This window comes from Macaca nemestrina, chromosome 12 (genome assembly GCF_043159975.1).
Source record: "Macaca nemestrina isolate mMacNem1 chromosome 12, mMacNem.hap1, whole genome shotgun sequence".
Classification (NCBI taxonomy): Eukaryota; Metazoa; Chordata; class Mammalia; order Primates; family Cercopithecidae; genus Macaca; species Macaca nemestrina.
The window spans coordinates 16,769,863-16,784,729 of NC_092136.1; the positions used below are offsets into that span (position 1 = coordinate 16,769,863).

Consider the following 14,867-nt stretch of genomic DNA (forward strand, 5'->3'; position numbering starts at 1 on the left):
ATCATGTCCTCCCCACGTTTTTTTACTGTCTAGCCACACCACTTGCCACAGCCCCTGAATCCATATATAATCATGATTATCACATGTCTAGTCTCTCATGATGACCTTCTAAGCAAAGTGCATGAGCAGGTGCACCGCCCAAGGTTGTGCCCAGAGGGAGTATTTCCCTTTACTTCTGTCCATCAGGAATGTCCCAGAAAAGGCCTGTAGTGCTACAGTTGCCCACTTTCAGGATGGTGCCTGCATATGATGCAGAACTATCTTTAAACGGGACTGCAGTCTTCTTTTTGTCAACTGACTATAAGAAACTCTAAGGACATGGGTGGAGACTGGGAGACAGAAGATAGTGTAAGAGGAGTGGGGACCATGTGCATCGGGCTGCTACTTCATGTAACTTACTTGTGCCTCAGGGCCTGTTCAGTCCTGAACATCATATACAGTAGTCCCTTTTATACCTATTTTTTTACTTTTTATGGTTTCAGTTACCTGCATTCAACTGTGTTCCACAAATGTTAATTTCCAGAAACAAACAACTCATACCTTGTAAATTACATGTCATTCAATATAGCATAATAAATTCTCACACTTTTTCACTTTATCTTACCTAGGACATGAATCATTTTTTGTCCAATTATCCACAGTGTATACCTTCCCTGTCTGTTCCACTTAGTAGCCATCTTGGTTATCAGATGACTGTCACAGTATAGCAGTAACTGTGTTAGATAACCCTTATTTTACCTAATGATGTCTGATACTGCAATAGTCATGATGCTGGCAATTCAGACATGTCAAAGAGAAGGCATAAAGTGCTTCCTTTCTTTCAGTGGGAAGATGAAAGAAAAAAAAAATCTTATGCTGAGGTTACTAAGAGCTGCAGTGAGAACAAATCTATTTGTAAAATTATGCAGATGGGGAAATGGACTGTGTATGTCCGACTTTATGGCTGAGTCAGAAACCATGCAGTTTGTGATGTGTCACTAGTGTGAAGACTTCAGTTTCTAAGGCCTAATAATAGTAGGCCAAGAGATTTTTTTAAAATTTATTTGTTACCTACTTTTTACACTTACTTAAATTTGCATTTGTACCACAGAGAACTCTTGATTAAAATATTGTATCTATAGTGCAGGCTCACAGAAAAAAATACTGTATATACAAGGCAGGCCTATCCACAGTGGTTTCCTCAAAAAGGTGACAGAGTGGACATGGTTTTCAACATTGTCCTATTACTTTATTTAAGAATTTTACATGGAATAAAATAATGCATAAAGGAGAGGTGTTGCTTTTTTATTCATTTATGTTGTTCCTTTTTATTTCATCAGGGAAAATGTTTAATTTTATTTTTTTTATTCTTCAAATATCAAATGGATATAATTACCCCTACTATGTACCTATAAAAATAAAAATAGTATTTATAACACAGTAAATGTGTTAGTATTAATAAATTATTTTAACTTTTATTTAATGTGACTTACCATCATATCTGTTTATAAATTTAGATTTTTTTTCTTAATTACGTATTGCAGCATTTCATTTGTTTATTCTGTTTAACCCTCAACCAAATTTTTCTTTTCTGTCTTGACATAAACTGTTTTATTAATATATATGACCTATATTATTGTGTTCCTGTGAACACGTAAAATTTGTGTGTATGTGTGTGTATTTACCATGCATATTTGTTGTGTTATAATTTCATTGCTGTATTTAAGTCACTTTTTATTTGTGATGTATCAATATTGTAACATTTGTGTTTCTTTTTGCATTATGTACCTGCATTATATTATGTATAATTATATAACTATGATACATGTCTGATAATTTTACCTTGTTTTTTGTTCAAGGCAAGCCTATCCATAAAAAACGGCAACTTCCATGTTAAAGGTGGGGGTAGGGGGTAATTAGATTTGGAGTAAATGGTAGAAAATCCATGCATGGTAGTGAATGCAACTTTTTTAACCTCAGGTTATGGTCATAGCTGAGGTAAGTAGCAGAAGGGAAAACTGGCCAGAAATTTAAAGTTCCTGGAAAGGAGATGCCAACTGAGGGATTTGATAAAAATTCCAATATCCTATACATCACCAGCTGTCTGACAATCTATATGCACATAATGGAGACTTTAGAGTACTCAGAAGAAAGTAAATGCTGGGGTATACTTGAACACTAATACAGATTAATATGCTCCCCAAACCAGGCACAGGTCAGCAGCAGAGGGTGCAGGCCTTATGAAATCAAAATTTTTAGAACAACTTTGACCACTAACCTGGAAGACAAAGAGGTAACTCTTAGAAAGTCGAGCTAAAAGTTAATAATGCAAAGGAAATACTGAGCAGAGAAATTAGTGGCCAAATTCTGCATATTCTAAACAAGGTATTTTATAACAAAGAAACAAAAACACACAGCAACAGAGAATCATAGAGGGAAAAAATAAAATCAAATTTTAGAGGTGCTAAAATATATTACAAAATTTCCAGTTCTCAATGCAAATCTATGAGTCATGAAAAGCAGAAAGGAAATAATGATCTATACTTGCATATGATTGATAGGTAGTCTATAAGCACTGCCTATACTGGACACAGATGTTGGATTTAGCAGACTCATATTTCAAAGAAACCGTTAGCTAGTATTTCAAAGAATCAGAAACATGTTTATAGTACTTGAGAAAATAAATCCACAAAAAGTGAATATCCATAAAGAAATTAAATCCATTGAAAATAGATTTTAGAGTTGAGTATGGAAGTAATATTTTAAGAAAAATTTTCCTCATGGTTCAGTGTATAATATGCAATTGGCTTCTTAAATTGGCTTCTTAAAATACAGATATTCAGCTGTCAAACCCAGAGGCTCAAACCATGCCTGACTTGAGGCTCTGCAAAAGGAGAAAGTGAAAGTCTTCGGCAGAACTGTAAGCTGCCTCTGAGCATTTGTTTTAGTCCATTTGCGCTTCTATAACAGAATACCTAAGAGTGGATAATTTATAAAGAACAAAAATTTGTTTCCTCACAGTTCTACAAGTCAATTTTCAGAAAAGAGTACTGTAGAAAATGAATCACTTAAAAAAAGAGAATGACGAGTTGATGGGTGCTGACGAGTTGATGGGTGCAGCACAGCAACATGGCACAAGTATACATATGTAACAAACCTGCACGTTATGCACATGTACCCTAGAACTTAAAGTATAATAATAGAAAATTTAAAAAAAAATCAAAAACATTTTTTTTTTCTGAAAGCATCAAATAGAAAATCTGGAGTTAAAAAACAGAATAACTGAAATGAAAAATTTACTCGTTAGATGCAACAGAAGATTGAGACGGCAGAATTAAGAATCAACCAACTTAATAAGAGGTAAATAGACATTATCCATTACAAATAAAATAGAAGAAAAGATCACTAAATCAAGAAATCCTTGGACACTTGTAGTACTACTATTATGTTTATTAATAGAGTCAGTTAGAGTAGCAGCAAACGTTAAGGTAAAAAGGATAAAAATATTTCAAAAACTTCTGTAATTATAGAAATATCAGTGATATGCAGATGTAGGAGACTAAACCAAACTTAAATTTGATAAACACAAAAAGATTCTCACAGAGACACAAGTCAACTTTTTGGTAGCAAAAAGGTAAACAATGTATTTTAAAATATCCATATAGACGGGGAGCCAAGATGGTCGAGCGATCACAGCCAGAAAGAATGTTTCCCAGTTCCTGAGACATTGGGAAGACTGGCACACTCTGAACATATCTTCAGAGAGAAGGGATTGAAAGTGGACAATGGGAAAGTGCAGACACTGGGCTAAGGTAGAAAGCTGAGAACCCTACACAGGACTACTGAGGACTAGGACCCGCTCCTGGACCCCACTGACTCCTGGTGAATGGGTGAGTTGAATAGACAGAACAACCTGCTTTATCCATGGGCCTCCAGAATCCTAGTGGCAGTAGAACCAATGATCCCCCATGGACACTTGAACAGGCAGGAATTGCTGCCTAGAAAACTAATGGGGGCAGGACTCCAGATTTTACAGAGCACAGAGGGTTTCATGCAGCAAGAGCTTCAGTGGCGCATGGCCAGGGATACCCATTCCCCAAGGATCACCAAGCTCCTCTAGGAGGCTTTAGCCTTTAGGGGACTTATGGACCTGGACAGAACAGGGAGATCTTATCTGTGTAATGGGGACAGCCTTATCTGAGTGCCACCCTGTCTCCCAGCCTTTCCTGGGGCTCCCGCCTGGCTGTCCCCACTTGCAGCACAGTCTCCAATACCCAATCAGGGTGCTTTCTGGGGGCCCTCATCATAGCTGCTCTGCTGGCAGGCCACACATAACTAATGAAGAGGTCTAGCAGACTGGACCCCGCCGACATGAGCAGCCCATACACAACCATCGCCTGCTGCTTTGCTAACACACACAGCCCCCATGGAAGTCCCACTACAACTTCACTAGCATGTGCATATGGGCTGATCTTTCTACCCTCCTCTGATGATGCATATGTGCACATGTACCCCACCATCCTACTGCCAGCATGAGTATACCCCACTGTCCTATCCACCCCTGCTGGCATGCTGCCCCCACTGAGGCACTGGCAGCCAGCCATGTTATCACTACTGTAGCCAGTGCAAGTGTGTGTACAGACACTGGAACCATCTCCCCAACCTGCACTAAACCACTGCCACCACCAATGCCACCAACACAAATGTGTGCGTAGATGCCGGTGAATCCATCACTACCCTTCCAATGCATGGGCGCCACACCATGACCCTGCAGCTGCTGGTACATACATGTGAGCATGGATCACAAACCCCCACCTTTACAAAGTGCTTTGGCTGACACCCCTCATCACAGTATTGGGGCCAGTGGACTGGGAACACCTTGACCCCTTCAGCACAACAGGTTTCTAACCTAAAGGAGTCAGAACAAAGTCAGTGGCACAATACAAACCCTCACAATTAGAGCACACAGCCTAGGAGTGATGAGCTGAGCTCATCTTCCAGAGTCAGAGCCAGCTGACTGAACTCATAAGAAAATCAAACATCCCAGGGTATCAAAGATTATTAAAAAGAAAATAAAAGTCCAAAGGACAGTAACTTCAAAGATTAAAGGAACATCAGGCCACAAAGATGAAAAAGAACGAGAAAAGAATTCTGCCAACTACAAAAGCCAGAATGCCAGGCACAGTGGCTTACATCTGGAATTCTAGCACTTTGGGAGTCTGAGGCAGGTGGAACACCTGAGTTCAGGAGTTTGAGACCAGCATGGCAAACATGGCGAAACCTCATCTCTACTAAAACTACAAAAATTAGCTGGGCGTGGTGGCACGTGCCTGTAATCCCAGCTACTTGGGAGGCTGAGGCAGGAGAATCACTTGAAACTGAGAGGCAGAGGTTGCAGTGAGCCAAGACCGTGCCATTGTTTTCCAGTCTGGGCAATAAGAAGAAAACTTCATCTCAACAAACAAACACACAAAAAACTGTAAGCATAAAAAATAAATTTATGTACTAATGACAAATGCTCCAGAATACCTGACATCAAAACTGACAGATAAGAAAGATAAAAACATAATTTAACTTGGAATTTTAATATCAGTCTTAATAATTAAGAGAGCAAATAAAGAAGAAAAGAGCAATATTACAGAAGACTTGAACAGCACTTTCCTCCAGCTTGAGCTGATTAAAATCAATAAAACAATCACACAATATTAAATAGCAATTGTTCACATAGGCTTTCTCAAAATTGGCACTATTAACATTCTGACAGGGTAAATTTTTTGTGAGGGCTGTCTTGTGAAGATTAGATTATTTTGCAGCTTAAGTAACATCTACCTTCTAGATAGCAATAATGTTTGCTCACATCACCTCATCATCATAAAATCAACAATATTTGCAAATATTGCCAAACGTCTTCTAGTGGGAAATCTCACTCCTAGTCAAAACCACTAAAGTTTATTGTAATTTAATTGGAAAATATCATTTAACTTAATTGGAATATATTAAATTTAAATAGCTTGTTAAACTATCAATATGTCTGTCATTTTGTTTAGAATATCTTCCCTACAATATAGTAATTATTCTCAGAGTTCAAGAGAATTTTACCTCTCAAAAGATTTTTGTCTTTTGAGAAAATTGAGCTCCTTCCTCCATTCTTCTATCCTTACGCATTGCATTATAAAAATGAATTGCAATTTTTTGTTTTCACTTTCAACCCCTCTTTTGATGTTTGTTTCTGTAAGGAAATGACTATCTTATTTAACCATGCTCCCAAGGTTACTAGTGAGAAGTGACAACGTGCTAGCAGCCCTCGCTCCCTCTCGGCGCCCTCTTGGCGTCCGCTCTGGCCGCTGGAGGAGCCCTTCCGCCCGCCGCTGCGCCATGAGGGCCCCTCTGTGGGGCTGGCCCAGGCCAGAGCCGGCTCCCTCTGCTCGCCGCCAGGTGTGAAGAGAGAGGCGCGGGCAGGAGCCGGGGCTGCGGGCGGCGCGGATTCCGGGTGGGCGTGGGCTTGGTGAGCCCCGCACTTGGCGCGGCCTGGGCTTGCTGGGCGCCTGCTGGGCTTGATAGGGGAAGAGTTTCTTCTGGGCTGCTGGAGTGCCCAGGCTAGATGCAGCAAAGTCCCTCCGCCAGTCTCACTGCGAAGTGAAGCCAGCTGGGCTTCTGGATCTGGTGGGGACTTGGAGAACTTTTCTGTCTAGCTAAAGGTTTGTAAACGCACCAATCAGCACTGTATCTAGCTCAAGGTTTGTAAATGCACGAATCGGCGCTCTGTGTCTAGGTAATCAGTAGGGGACTTGGAGAACTTTCGTGTCTAGTTAAAGGATTGTAAACGCACTAATCAGCTCTTTGTCAAAATGGACCAATCAGCTCTCTGTAAAACGGCCCAATCAGCTCTCTGTAAAACGGCCCAATCAGCTCTCTGTAAAACGGCCCAATCAGCTCTCTGTAAAATGGACCAATCAGTTCTCTGTAAAATGGACCAATCAGTAGAATGTGGGTGGGACCAGATAAGGGAACAAATGCAGCCTCCCCACCCCCCAACCCGCCCCAGCTTGCAGTGCCAGCATGTTTGGGTCTTTTTCCGCAGTGTGGAAGCTGTTTTTTTTGTCCTTCGCAATGAATTTTGCTACCGCTCACTCTTTGGGTCTGCTTTGCCTTTAAGAGCTGTAACACTCACTGCGGAGGTCTGCGGCTTCACTCCTGAGGCCAGCGAGACCACTAACCCACTGGAAGGAATGAACAACTCCAGACACACCACCTTTTATGAGCTGTAACACACATAGCGAAGGTCTGCGGCTTCACTCCTGAAGTCAGCGAGACCACGAACCCCCCAGAAGGAAGAAACTCCGGACACCTCTGAATATCTGAAGGAACAAACTCCAGACACACCATCTTTAAGAACTGTAACACTGACTGCGAGGGTCTGTGGCTTCCTTCCTGAAGTCTGCGAGACCAAGAACCCACCAATTCCGAACACACTAGGAAAAAGTGACTGTCACATAAGTAAGTGCTCAATTTTTATTAGTTTAACAAATCGAGAAGTTAATTATTTCATAGAATTGTTTTTTTACCTATCACACACTTGCATATTTGACATTGAAAAGTAAATAGATAAAAAAATAGATATTTTTCAAACTATATTGCAGTTATAAAAAAAACTACACTTTTAAAATAAGGCTTTCAATAACACTTGAAGAGATTGTGATAAATAGTAAGTAAAAAATATCTTTTATCAAGTTCCATTAAATGTGGAGCTTGATAAGATATAAATGGTGAATGTAAACAAGGCTATGAAACTGATGGTCAGGGACTGTGTTCACAGAAATAAACATTTGTCCAACCATTCTAAAATGCCTCACAGTAGTGTGACATGAGAAGTCATAGTTTTAGTCCCAGGATTGTGCTGCTTTATTTGAAGAAAATAAATCAAGGGCATTAAAAAACATTTTAAAGGCCGGACGCGGTGGCTCATGCCTGTAAATCCTAGCACTTTGGGAGGCGAAGGCGGGCAGATCACCTGAGGTCAGGAGTTCGAGACCAGCCTGGCCAACATGGTGAAACCCCGTCTCTACTAGCAATACAAATTTAGCTGGTCATGGTGCTGGGCGCCTGTAATCCCAGGAGGCTGAGGCAGGAGAATCGCTGGAACCTGGGAGGCAGAGGCTGCAGTGAGCGGAGATCACGCCACTGTACTCCAGCCTGGGCGACAGAGCAAGACTCCGTCTCAAGAAACAAACAAAAAAAAATGTTAAAACTATGATTAATGGACATACCCAACAGTAGAGAAAATGGTTGAATAAATGGGGATGTATAAATATAATAGATTATTATAAAGTCACTGGTATTACCAACATAGGTATTCAATAAATATCTATCCTATCGTATCCTCAATATCATTCTAAATGCTTCATATACAATATGTAATTAAATATTCACAGACACATGAAGCAGGTATAGTATTGTCGCTTTGCAAACATGGACACTGATGATATGACAGCTTAAGAAACTTTCATGTGGTCACAAAGTAAGCATATGATTTCGTACACAAATTCAGAATTATGGCTTCCAAATATAAACATTTTTTACTGTAGCATAAAGTCTTTATCTGAAAAGTTGTAATTGCACAATGTTGAGAATGTAGAAATATTCAAAACGTGTGAATCCTTATTAAAGGGAAAATACAAGTACACATATAGTAGTATTACATTGTTCAGATCCTGTTTTTCCAAATGCCGTAGTCTCATAAAAGCAAGAATCCTTGGAGAAGTGGTTAATTTTAGAGCTGAATCCAGGAAAATACAAGATGACCTGGAACACTTTGTGCTGCTAGAGTGTAAGGAATAAAAACACCAATGAAATTTTAAGACAGGGACGTGTTCAAAGAGCAAAGAGCCCAGGAGCCAATTTGATGGTGATTCTATTAGCAAAGCTAGAACGATTTGAGCAACAGAATAAATGTCAGTATGAGATAACACAAAGAGTAAAATAATTGGCTGGGTGCGGTGGCTCACGCCTGTAATCCCAGCACTTTGGGAGGCCGAGGTGGGCGGATCACGAGGTCAGGAGATTGAGACCATCCTGGCTAACATGGTGAAACCCCGTCTCTACTAAAAATACAAAAACTTAGCCGGGCGTGGTGGTGGGCGCCTGTAGTCCCAGCTACTCGGGAGACTGAGGCAGGAGAATGGCATGAACCCGGGAGGTGGAACTTGCAGTGAGCCGAGATCGTGCCACTGCACTCCAGCCTGGGTAACAGAGCGAGACTCGGTCCCCCCACCAAAAAAAAAAAAGTAAAATAATTTTGAGTGTATATTGATTTAAATAGAAGACTGAATAAATAAATATATAGGGAAGAAATAACTCTTCCTTACAGAATTCTGATATATAGAAAGAGTAAGGGAGATAGTAAATTTCTACCAAAATTGCACAGTAATAATTGCTGTAAGCAACAAACATTGATGAATGGTAAAAAGTAGTCATGGAATATTTACATAGTCTAAATTAGCTTTCCCTCGATACTTAACAAATACAAAGAAATAATTATACTTCTACAGTAAAAATGTCCAGCACACACTACTTTAAGTGATCAAATTTAATATCACTAATAATATTACCTATCAACACATACCCTGTGAGAAAATGGAAAATGGTATACAGATCGGCTCTCAGGAACTATTCCCAATCATGAAAAACCTCAATTTAATCAGTAGAAAACATCAGGCAAAGTTTAATTGAAGGATAGCTTATAAAATACTTGACAGGTACTAAAATATCACAGTTATGAAATAAAAGAATATAGAACAGGAACAGACTCCAATAGACTAAGGAGACATGACACTAACCACAAGGTGGCACCCTGGATTGGATCCTGGAAGAGAAAATAGGACTTCAGTGGAGAATTTGGTGAAATTTAGTAAGTCTGTAGTTTAGCTAATATTATTTTATCACTATACATTTCTTAAGTGTTAATGTTCACACTGTGATTAAGTTGACATTAGTAAAAATACAATAGTTAATGAAAAGTAAAAACAGAGTTGATTGACAGAAACCAAAATAGATGTATAGGAAAATGTAAATTCAGTTAAGCTGTTATTAAATATCTATTTTCCTGTAATATTTTCAACAATAGCCCCTATAGCAATTATTTGTGATCACTATACACATTAGTTCACCAAATATAAGAATATTAAAAAGCTGAAACAAAATTTGAATCTTGAAACAGGCAATTAACTCTAAGTAGTGTGAAAGGAGAAATGATATCATTTTCATATTTGTAGTCCCACACAAAGCATAGTGCCTGCCATCTAATAAATGTTTAATCATTTTGTGTTGAACAAGTGAGTAGATGAAAAGTTGAGGTTGAACGTGTATAGCCCAATTCTCTCAAAATTTTGTTTTATCAAGTTGAACACGTAGTGGGGGAAAGAATTACTGTAGTCTGTCCTTATCTTTAAATAATCTACAACTCCCAGAGGATACCTGCAATTTCAGATACTACCAAACTCAATATACACTTTTTTTCCTATACGTACATACTTGTGATAAACATTAATTTGTAAATTAGGCACAGTAAAAGATTAACAAATAACTACTAATAAAATGGAGCCATTATAACAATACTCGGAAATGCACAATTTAAAACCTCTGAATTGTCTATTGCTAGAATTTTCCATGTAATATTTTTAGACTGATTGACCAAGGGTAACTGAAACAACAGAAAGTAAAACCATAAAAAATGGGGGACTACTGTATGCCATTTATTTTGTCCTATTACCTGATAATATTATCAGTGAGTGATATGGCACATCTATAATAGATTTTATTGCTTTTTAAAAATCTCTAACGTGACAGGTGATATTAGAGATGGTTTCTGTTGCTAGGAAAAATGTATTTTTCTTTTCCCCATGCAAATATCTGTCTTGTTTCATTATGTAACAGTAGGAAGATATTCGTTAAAGGCTATAAAATTACAGCTTGAGAAAAGGAATGTATTCTATTGTTCTGTACTACTGTACAATGATTATAGTTAACAATAACATGTAGGGTCAAACAGCTAGATAGAGGATATTGAATATTCCCAACACAAAGAAATGATGAATGTTTGAGATGATAGGTATGTATGACCTGGTCACTACATATTATGTTTTGAAACATCACTATGTACTCCATGAATATAAAGTTATTACTTGTCAATTAAAAATAAGCCCCCTTTAAAAACAAGAAATAAGGAGAATGTAACAATCACAGCAGAAAAGAAATTTAATTAGGTAAGTCTGAGAGATCCTTCCAAGGTAGTCTTTGTCAAAGTATAATCCATGTAACGTGGGGCATCTTGAAAAATTTAATTTTATGGGTCAATACCAAACCTAATAAACTAGAATCTGTACAGTATAGTGTAGGCTAGGAAGCTGCTCTGAAACAAATAAAAATAAATGATAATAATGTGAATACAACTGTGAGAAATATTGTATTTACTCATAAATTGAGCATTAAATGGAGAGCATGAGTTTGATTTGTACCATGGGTTTCTTGTTCATTTTCTTAGATGGCATACGTATTATCAGACAATGATATTATGTATATACCATTGAGCACAATTAAAAATAACTGAATGCCTGAATTTAAACACATCTATGATTGTTGACACAGATGGTAATATAATTTCAACACGTATTAACAGCACAAAGTTAGTGAGTAGGAAAGCTTACTTCAGTTTCATGGAGGGTTATCTGGGAAGCAGTGGTTATCTGAGATACCCTAACATCGTATGTCACCTTTATTTTCATAATGATTTAATGTTTCATGAATGTTTCATGTATACATCTACCAATAACATGTAAATAACATGATTTTTAAAGCTACATCAATTGAATTTTTTAATAATGTCTTCTGCCATTTAACTGAATACACAAAAATGAAGATTATACATTTCCAAACACTTACATTGGAGATATACCCCCAGAAAAATTAAGACGAGACCTTAGAGTACAATTAAGATAGAAATCTCAAGAGATCAAAGATGGTAATTGTCTAACCTCTTTATTAGGTGAGTTTAAGTGTTTGAGGAAGAGTTCCAGGTATAAGAATACTGCTTAACGTACAAGATTTCAGAAGAAAATCTTTTGTTATGGGATTGCTTTAGAAATACACTAAGACCAAGACTAATTCTAAATAAGAATCCAGGCTTGAGCAAAAAATATAAACTTTCAATTCTCACGAATGCACACGAAAACAACAAGTTAACAAATTAATTTGGCTCTTATTTATATCCTATTAATGGAAGGTAATATATATAATACCCAATATTATCATCAAAACCACCAGTATTTTTTCATCAACATCATAATATTTAGGGTCCATTATATAGGAAATAGAGATTTATGCTAAGTAACTACAGTAACAACAACAACAGATCCAAGTCATTATGTTGATAATTCATGGGATTCAGAATTATAGATGAGGCAAATATAACAAACCTGAAAATAAATGGAAGATAATGATGTTTCATTTGGATGATTGAATACCAGGCATATTTAATTTTATTACCTTTTTTCCCCTAAAATTTGCATATCTGCCTGACTGTGAGTATTATTTGCATGTTTCTCACATCGAGAAACTTTCTATTTTTTAATGTCTGCGTCTTCCATCAGGTTTTAAAAAAATGCCCTTCATGATGAGCAAGACATTTGGTCTTATCTCACCCAAAGAGAGAAAGAATACATGATAGGAGATAAAAGTATAAGAAGTTTTAGCATTAACATGTCAAGTGAGCGGGATGGTTTCTAGTTTTCTCTTTTCTATTTTTTTCTTAACAAAATATAAAAAGCTTTACAGAGCCCAAGGAAATAATAGCTATATTCATCTAAGATTTTATCAAGTTCCTAGAATAATTCTGTGAAGTAATTGTTAGATGTTAAGAAAATAAGACTGAAACACAAAGGAATTATTAAATTCACAAATTGTAGAACTTCCTTTTCTAAAAGGGTTTTATTTTTTTTCTAAGAGTATCATACAATTAATTTCATTAGATAAATTGCTATATTTGTTAGATAAAATTAATTTCATTAGATAAATAGCTGTATTCATTAGATAGAATTAATTTCATTAGATAAATTGGTATGTTCATTAGATACAATTATTTTCATTAAGTTGCAAGACCCGATGATAGACTGGGGCAGAGAATGGTACATCTCAGGAGCAATCTTTCCTCCTAGACATCCTTCCAGACATGTTTTTTAGTCCACAAAATTGTGAACTTTTTTTTTGTTAATGTTTCTCAGTTTGTAAAAAATAAAAATTATGCATAAATCCCTAACTAACTTGAAATCACTAAATTTTACTTTCCATTTGTAACTCTTGCATTGTTGGAGTCTGAGTCAATTCTGATTATAGGGCCTTTAGATCTAACTCTCCTTATTGTTATTCAGCAGGCAAGTCAAAGGCCTGAGTTGATGTAAGTGGCTGGCAACAATTTCACTGAGGTAACTGTCTTCATCCTCTCTGGATTTGCAAATCACCCTGAATTACAAGTCAGTCTTTTCTTGATGTTTCTCTTCATTTATCTGTTCACTACTTTGAGAAACCTGGGACTGATCATGTTAATCAGAATTGATTCTCAGCTTCATACCCCTGTTGTACTTTTTCCTGAGCAATTTAGCATTCATTGACATTATTTTACTGCTCTACTGTAACGCCTAAGGCATTGGTGAATTTCCAATCCAATCAGAGATCCATCTTCTTTGTTGGCTGCTTTGTTCAAATGTACTTTTTTTGTTGGATTGGTGTGTAGTGAGTGTTTCCTTCTGGGATCAATGGCCTATGATCGCTATGTAGCAATCTGCAATCCCTTATTCAGTAGTCGTGTCTCAGAAAGTGTGCAACTGGCTGGGAGTAATGCCATATGCGATAGGCTTCACAAATTCTGATATCCGTCTGTGTGATAAGTAGTTTGATGTTCTGTGATTCCAGCATCAATCATTTTTTCTGTGACACCACAATTCTTCTAGCACTGTCCTGTGTGGATGCATTCAGCACAGAAATGGTGATCTTTGTCTTAGCTGGATTCACTCTTCTTAGCTCTCTCCTTATCGTCACGGTCACTTACATCACCATCATCTCAGCCATCCTGAAGAACCAGTCAGCACCAGGAAGGCAGAAGGCCTTCTCCACCTGTGCATCCCACCTCATGGGTGTAACTATTTTCTATGGGTCCCTGATTTTCACCTATTTGCAACTTGATAACACATCATCCCTGATCCATGCACAGTTGGCATCTGTATTCTATGCGACTGTCATTCCCATGCTGAATCTACTCATCTATAGTGTGAGGAACAAAGATGTAAAGAATTCTCTTCTGAGAGTCATACATAGAAAATTTTTTCCATAACAAATTTATGTATGTTACAATTAAACGTGGATGGCTTCAGGAATTCAATTATGCCAACAACTAGGAAAATAGTAGAGTAACCTCAAAAAGCGTAACACAAACTAAATGAGAACTTAGAGTCTTGCAGTTTGTAAGTTGAATTATTGTTTAATTATATGGACCACTAACTCACTGTATTTGGAGGTCAATTCAGCATATACATTATTCAGGCATAGAAATGTACAAGGAAATAAGAGGCATCCGAACATTCATATGTGAGCATACCATCATGCTGAAACAAGTTCAAAATTACTACATTGAGAACATGTAATTTTTGTTATTCTGTGCCCAGTTTATATCATGTAACTGGATCATTTGTATCAGCCTGGTGCGAAAGTAATGGCAGTTTTTGTCATAACGGAACAAAACAAAAAACAAACGGCAAAAACCGCCATTACTTCTGCACCAACATAATAACTCTATGGATCAAGTCTTAGAAGAAGGATAAAGCATTCTCCAAGATGTGCTT

At 37.5% G+C, this 14,867-nt stretch overlaps 1 protein-coding gene and 1 pseudogene across 1 annotated transcript in view; both read left to right on the plus strand.

The window, feature by feature from the left end:
* The window catches only part of LOC105466417 (olfactory receptor 8J3), a 121,509-nt gene that overhangs the window by 38,664 nt on the left and 67,978 nt on the right, over positions 1 to 14,867 (plus strand).
* Positions 6,238 to 14,359, plus strand: LOC139357635 (olfactory receptor 8I2-like; annotated as a pseudogene).